Here is a 7,746-nt window from a genome sequence, read left to right as displayed (position 1 = left end):
CTATTCACTGAGAGAGACACATGCCAAAAGGAATAAAAGACATTCTGGAGGCATTTTGACCAATTAAAGTGTTTAGGTGTTTAGGCACAATTTGTAATTAGAAATATTTATTATCACTTCATTATTTCATCCTTTGTTCAACTGATGTATGTTATTTTCTACATATTTAAACACACAGAGGAAACTTCCTTCATTTGAAATTTTATAGCATTTGTATAGAACTCCACCTAGTTGTTTCACTGATAAGATGCAATCAGATTTGCTGTAGCTGGAGATTGTGGTTTCCTCCATTTCTTGGGACACAAATACAAAGTTCTGTCATGAAACTCGGGATGGCGCAGACTGATAGGCTCTTAACTCAACCTGGTTGTAATCACATCATTCTCTATATAGGGCACAGCTGATTGGTTCCTGCTGTATCATTAGCCAATGAGGTCGCTGCTCAGTCTTCAAATACTGTCAGCATTTGCTGTAGCGGTTTGCAGCACGCTTTCAGAAACTCTTCACCTTCCCCAGCTCCACCTGAATAGATCTGCTTTAGGTAATTCATGTACAGCAGCAGCATGTCTTACTTGCTCACAGCAGTTTATCATGTATGTATTGGCAGTAGTAGGCCTAAGTCCCGTACTTACTCTGCAGCAGCAGCAGCAGCGTAGCAGATCTGTTCTGCTAAGACCAAATATATCAACATATCCATTACCATGCTAAACACTCCAAGAGCTGTCATGACATACACCATAATTGCTACTTTGCATGTTATATTTTTAACTAGCTTTAAATAGTTCATTTAGGATTTATGAAGCATTTAGATATCTTAAATTATTCAATACTACACAATTGTGCTAGCATATTTATGGTGTTTTTTTGTATTGTACTCTGTGCTTCAGAATCTTAAATATTCAGGATAGTCCCACCAATTCCATAAGGCCTCATGCGTGACCATCCATGAAGGTCATTGTACTTGAGGAATGGGAGATCAGATGATGGTGCCCAGAGGCAGTTTGTGGCTTTGGCTTTGTTCCATTTAGAGGGCCTGTGAGAGAGAAGTAATTAAGAATAGATTATTGCTTTGCCTTCATGTCACCCATACAACTGTCTTCGTGCATGTTATGACTGTAGGCGTCTACATGTATTTTCCTCCAGAGGATGATTTGATCGGACAATGGACTGGAAAGAGTGTTCAGAACTAAAGATGTCTTTGTGGCTCAGGTGAGCCGAGCTGCTCAACGGCCTTTATGAATTATGGATGGTGTTCAAGAACCTGAAAGAGAAGAACTAAGAGTGCTGAATTTTATCTGCCGTGAAGTAGACTGTCTACATATCATCAACTAAAACACATCTACAGGTGAATGTTTTGATTATATATATATTGTTGTTGTTGTTCTACATTTGCTCATTTTAAATATGTGGAAATACTAGCAAGAAATAATTATGCTTTCTGTGCCATCAACATTGACTTCATTTTTTCCCTATATATATAGTGTCTATCCCTTTTATTAATCTCTATCAGAGTATTTTTAAACAGCAATTTCATCCCCATCAACTGATTTCTCCTGTCATTAGCAAGCTTCACTTGGAAATCTGCCTGCGGTGTGTCCAGCTGCCAGATTCTGATAATAGTGCTGAGACAAGAAACCTGTCCTGAATTTGTTCACACAGCTGAGATTAGTCTACTTTCCTGTGATTTAGTCATGATTCATGTTATCTTCTTACATGCCACTGTATCTATTGCTTTAAAGGCACACTATGCAAGAATTTGACCTTAATATAGCAGCTTCAAAGTCATTTTGGTGGTAAACAAACTCATATTAGGGCAAATCATCCTGGTAGTAAAGCTTGGGGGGGACGCCGCTGGAAAAACCAGCAATGCAAGTTTGAGAGGAGCGCCCCCGACAAATCTCGCGAGAATCACGAAATGCTTTACGGCAACGACGTCACACACATCAACAACAACATGAAGCATGAAGACACTTGCGTGCATTTCAGATGTGATACTCGAGTCGAAGATGGAAAAAGTAAAGGAAACGCGGTCGGAAGAAACTAGGAAAAGGAAAAGAGAATCTGACCGCGTGAGGAACCGGACAAGAGTCCCACTCGGTCGGGCATTTTACTCGTTGGCTCGAGCTAAAAAGCAGCACTGGATGCAACAGCATCTTGTTGATTGACTAGTAAGTATATATCTTATTTGTAAACTTGTTTGCGTTCTATATTGTATGTTGTTGCGCTTGCTTGTAGTATGTCATTTTTTACGATGCTGTTCATTCATCCATTGTTGATTATCATGAGAACAGTTGTCAATATCTCACATAATTATCAGGTCACAAATAAGCCTAGAGGTTGTAAATAGTGTAAACGAGCACAATTTGCAAACTATTATGATAAATTGCAATAATCATGTCTAATGACATCATAACGGCGAATGTTATGAAATAATGCGATGTACATTTAACTTTATTGATGTCATCTGGCATTTTGTAATGTTTACATTACAATCAAAAAACACAAATGAAATTATACAGTAATCCTAGACTATAGGCTATTTACTTGTGATTTAGCAGCAATCATGTAAAAACGTTATAAGCCATCAAACGCGGTAGGCTACTTTATTATTATAAAGTAGTCTAACACTTGACATATAGTTATTATTATCCTTTTACCTTCATCAGTAGTTCAGTAGACTATGCAGTATGCAGTAGCTTCGGAGTCTATCTGTGCCTGTTGCATGCCCGACGCTTCTATCCTACCGAACAGGTACCAGTGTGGGGGGTGGGGAGGGGGTATTTACGACAGTGCAAGTATTCCACAGTGACTCTAGGGGTCGCTGTTTGACAAAAACAGAATTCCTGCATAGTGTGCCTTTAATGTATTTGTAATTTACAAATCATGGATAATGGTCCCATTTAATAAGCACTTTGCTAGAACAACCAACTTTAGTATTCATAGTTTTTTACAGAATCGCAATGTTCAGTATGGTTCAAAAGATATTGATAAATTATTAAAATGTGTCCTTTTACATTTATGGGGAGATCAATTCTTCTCAAGGGGTTGTAAATGGTCAGCCTGCTTCATCTCATTAATTTTGATGCCAAGTGAAAAGGTGAAGGCAGATATTCCCAGTCTTTCCTCTCAAACATTCAGGCCTTGTCCACACTAATACATTTTCGTTTGAAAAATCATCTTTTTCTCAACGTTTTGGCCTTCCATCTACACTGAGACGACGTTTTTAACAACAAAAACAAAGCTTTTTGAAAACGCTCTCCAAAGTGGATAAATTTCGTTGTAGTGTGGACTGTCAAAATGGAGGCATTTGAAAACGATGATGCATGTTCAGTCATGTGACTCATATTGAACCGATATATATGTATGTTTATACTGGTTGTGTGCCTGTTATGTGCTATTCACTTATACACAGTTGCTAAAATATTACTTTGCACACTCTTCATATCACTGTCCTGGAAAAATGACAGAAAATTTAATCTCATTTGCTATCCTGCGGCAAAACATGCGGGAAGTCTGCGTTTTATTTAGCTAAATAAAATGACCATGCCAGAATAATTGTGGGATAACTTTATTATGTCTTGGTCAGTCTGTATCATCTCAGTGAGCTTTTATGAGGGTCTATGCATGCGGAGTAAGGTGAATTTAGCATTTTCCGACATTTCAGTGTGGATGAGAAACTTTTGGAAAACGCTTGAAAACGCTAGTTTTCCACGTACAAACATACGTGGCAGTGAAATGTCTGAGGTTGCGTTGATAATTTGAGATTTATAATCTACTCTTTGAAAAATTATGTGATCAATGAGCTTTTACAACATATGTTACAGTGCTGTAACTTATCAAAATAATTTAAGTGGGCCCCTTTTATGAAGTCTTGAGCTGTTTTTGGGGCATATTAGAATATGTTTTCATGCTTGATTGTTCAAAAAATGCATTCTTTTTCACATATTTTACATTATTACAGCTCCACTCTCCCTAGTCTGGTTGAACGCGTCGTTTTCAATGAAGCTCTTCCTTCTGCAATACCAAATGTGCTGTGATTGGTTAGCTGGCCCAGTGTGTTGTGATTGGCAGCACTTAGTGCGTGTTTGGGAAATGCTCCGCCCCTTCATAACCGCGAGCTCTACTCAGATGCAAATATTAACAATGGCGAATCGATTCAAGCCTGATTCAGACCCTGACAATGTTAACAAACAAGAGGAACATCCAGAACGGATTTCAAGCACAGACTTTACAAGCACTTATTTAACAGGGCGTTTCAGAGTGGTATATATATATATATGTGTGTGTGTGTGTGTGTGTGTGTGTGTGTGTGTGTGTGTGTGTGTGTGTGTGTGTGTGTGTGTGTGTGTGTGTGTGTGTGTGTGTGTGTAATATGTGATATTATGTTATTTAATCATAAACCATTTAATCATATTTGTCAGAAAACTATCGATCGAAAAATCATGGATAATTTTCCTAAGGGGCGGAGAACAGTCTTACAAAAGCGAGAGCTTACAAAAGCTACAGTAAACACTATATCAATACTGTAATGTTAGTTAGCAGTCTTGCGGAGGCAAAGCTTTACATCATAGTTATAGCAACTACATTAAGCTTACATTTGGAAGTGTTAATAGAAAACACAACTACTAATAATTAGACATACTTACAAGTTGTGATCCATAAACAACAGATTGTCTCAACAAAATGGGAATGGCTACATCTTTCAGGAGAAGCTTTTTGTTCGTATAGCCTGAATTGTGCTCTCTTCTGGAAGCTGTTCTCCATAAAATGTGCAGCGCACAGGCAAACGTTGAGGTTATAATGTTCAGGAAGAGTGTTAAAAAATAATTTTTATAAATTTTAAAAATAAAAAATCTAAATCTAAAAAATGTGTCAGGGCCCTATAATATATAACTGGCACAATGCAGCGCCAGGCGCGACGCAAGTATTTTTTCCTAGTTTCAGCCTGACGCAGTTATCATTTTCACGTCCTGCGCCACGTTGTTATAAATAGCAAATACATTTGTGCCAATCTGTGCGCCCATGGGTGTGCTGGTCTGAAAAAGAGGTTCAGGCACACTGATGGCTGACTTGAAATAGACTGCTCCATTGACCAACTGAAACCTGGTCTAAAGTCAATGGCTTTAGTCAAATTTTTTTTTTTTGAAGGGCGCGTTAGTAATGTGTGCCTATAGGCGGGTCCACAACGTGCATACACTCTGCTTATTAAATACACAGGGACGCGCAGCAGCACACAAACATGCCAAATATTAAAAAAAAAATAATTACAATATAAAAGATTATTATTGTGTACATGAAGATATGGTGGAATCTGGCTTGTCCCGTAGATGGTCTGCTCGCGCGCTTTAACTTTGAGCACGAGCACATCCGTTTGCACTCTGAAGACACATTCTGTCTTTCCACTATCAAATTCTGTCATGTAAATAGCGAATCCACCATGGCGCGAGCGCAACTGGCATTTAAAGGGAATGGGATATGAAACTCTGATTGGTTTATTGGACGTAAAGCCCAAAACACACCCATTACTCATTAAGAGAATAGAGGCAACCCTTTTAGACCATGTGTCTGGCGTGCCGAACATTGTTCCCGTCGTTAAACTAGCAAAAGTGGATTCGGACACACCCTAACTGCACTTGCGCCTTGCGCTTCATTAGACCATGCACTTAGATTGTTTAAATAGGGCCCTTGATCTCCTCTAGCTCAGCTTAACCAGGCCTTGCCAACTTTTTGCAGTATTGAGTATTCCGTGGGCGGGGAGTATTATTTAAATGAGGAACATTATGACTTCATAAGATCTGGAAAAAGTGTGTTCCATTCGATGTAGTTCTTGAAAAGTGGATTCTAAATAAAATATCTCCCTTTGGAGTGGACTTTGAGCTTTGTAACCTTGAAGATCTTTTTTATGCTCAAACAGCAACATTACAGACTAACTAAAATTGAAGAAGTGGAAAAGCATAATAGGACTCCTTTAAGCAATTTTCCAGTTATACAAGATTCAACAAATTATTTAAGTCAGTTTAATGTAATTTAAGTTGAAATGACTTAAACATTAATTGAGTTGATTGTACTTTTTTTGTACTTTGTACTTTTTTTATAGTGTAATTTAAACCTGGACATAAATACCAAGTGCTCAATGCTGTCATTAAAGCAAAAGGGAGACATATCAAATACATTTTGAAAATTCACAGAATTTATTTACATTTGCAATGATTTGATTTTCTGTTATATTTTTTAAATATAACACTGTTAATGATATCTGCCACGTCTCCTATTCCTTTAGTCGCTCTTCTCGCTCTGAAAGTAAATTATTCTGCAGCTGAAGGGTTGATCTGCCACTGTGGGATGATGTTTTTTTGGGCAATTAGCAGATTGTGCGAGTGTCTGTAGCACAGATGTGATTCCTGAAGTAATGGCTTTCATTTACACACATACAGGCTTGTGTGCTGGGTTTAATTCTCTTTCTCTGTGTCTCTCTCTCTCTTTATCCAATCTGTAAGACCTTTATGACTGTTTCTAAAGAACAATAATAGGCACAAAAGCAGAGCTGCCATATGATGTGGCACAGATAGGGGGTGCTGCAGCTCTGAGGTTAAGTTTCTGTGAATTATTTTTCTTTGTGTTTGGTTCAGGGTAAAAAAGAGAGGGAGGGATGTGGAGCTTAAATGATGCCAACTAGATGAAATAACAATGTTTAAAATTATGGGCTGACACTTTGAAGAATTACTTGATAACAGATGCTGCATTTCCATTTATCCTCTCTGTCTCACTTTCTCTCCTCCTATGTGAAGCGAGAGCATTTTTCACAGGTCAGATCAATCTTTCATCTTTCGGCCCCCTTCAGCGTCTGCATACAACACATTCACAGCAGATATTCCCAGCAGCAGTGCCAACGCCACTCATGTGCGCAGATATTGTGTTATGGGTAATCCTTGATATCACATACGAGTCTCTTAGAAACTACAGCATTTATCTCAGTCAAACAAAAGGCAGGGCTGGTGATAGATTGCAGTTAGAGGAGCTCACCCATGGCAGCATGTCCTTACATGGCTTTTATAAACGCAGTGCTGTTGTTCTTCTCACTCGCAGACAGCTAGAGTGTATGGGGTTTATGCTGTGCTGTTGATGTTTTATTATTCTGGAGGTGATGTAAACTCTGTTTTGCCTAGATCTTTGTCTCACTATCTCTCTTTCCCTCACTGTCTACTTCACACACACACACACACTCAAAAATGCATCAGATCTCCTACCCTGCGTGTCTAGAGTATGCCAGGCTGTTGCCGTGGCAACCAGCACACGTTTGTGCATCGGGCTCCTCCATCCCTGCTGAGCCCAGCAGTAAAGAAAAAGAGCAAGACTGTATAGCAGAACACGGCGGAAAAACACTGAGAAAGATCCATAGAGTCATGGGAGACCTTCAAAAACAGCATTTCCCTTTTAGACTGACTGCAATTATATGGATTAAATATAATAATGTCTATTATAATAATTGTCTTCTGCCCATTGCCAATAAATTGTAAATTATATATCATGTGTGAATTTGTTAATGTGTGTGTATATGTTAATTAGACATCAGACTGCCAAAATTATGATTATAAATATTATAATTTATAATGTTTCTCTCTGTCTATATACACAACATAAAAATAAATAAATAAATATATATATATATATATATGTGTGTGTGTGTGTGTGTGTGTGTGTGTGTGTGTGTGTGTGTGTATATAGGCTATATATATTATGTGTATA

The 7,746-nt window shown here is 38.2% G+C and overlaps 1 long non-coding RNA gene across 1 annotated transcript; it reads left to right on the top strand.

Moving 5' to 3' along the window:
* Positions 1-498: 498 nt before the first annotated feature.
* LOC143722712 (uncharacterized) lies at positions 499-7,523 on the top strand. The gene is made up of 3 exons (XR_013196978.1): positions 499-541; positions 1,144-1,345; positions 7,239-7,523. It is a non-coding gene; the product is annotated as an uncharacterized LOC143722712 (long non-coding RNA).
* Positions 7,524-7,746: the final 223 nt, after the last annotated feature.

This window comes from Siphateles boraxobius, unplaced genomic scaffold (genome assembly GCF_051911475.1).
Source record: "Siphateles boraxobius isolate OS27281-9 unplaced genomic scaffold, OSU_SipBor_1 68, whole genome shotgun sequence".
Classification (NCBI taxonomy): Eukaryota; Metazoa; Chordata; class Actinopteri; order Cypriniformes; family Leuciscidae; genus Siphateles; species Siphateles boraxobius.
The sequence above is the reverse complement of the archived record's forward strand: the minus strand, read 5'-3'. Positions and strand labels throughout refer to the sequence as shown.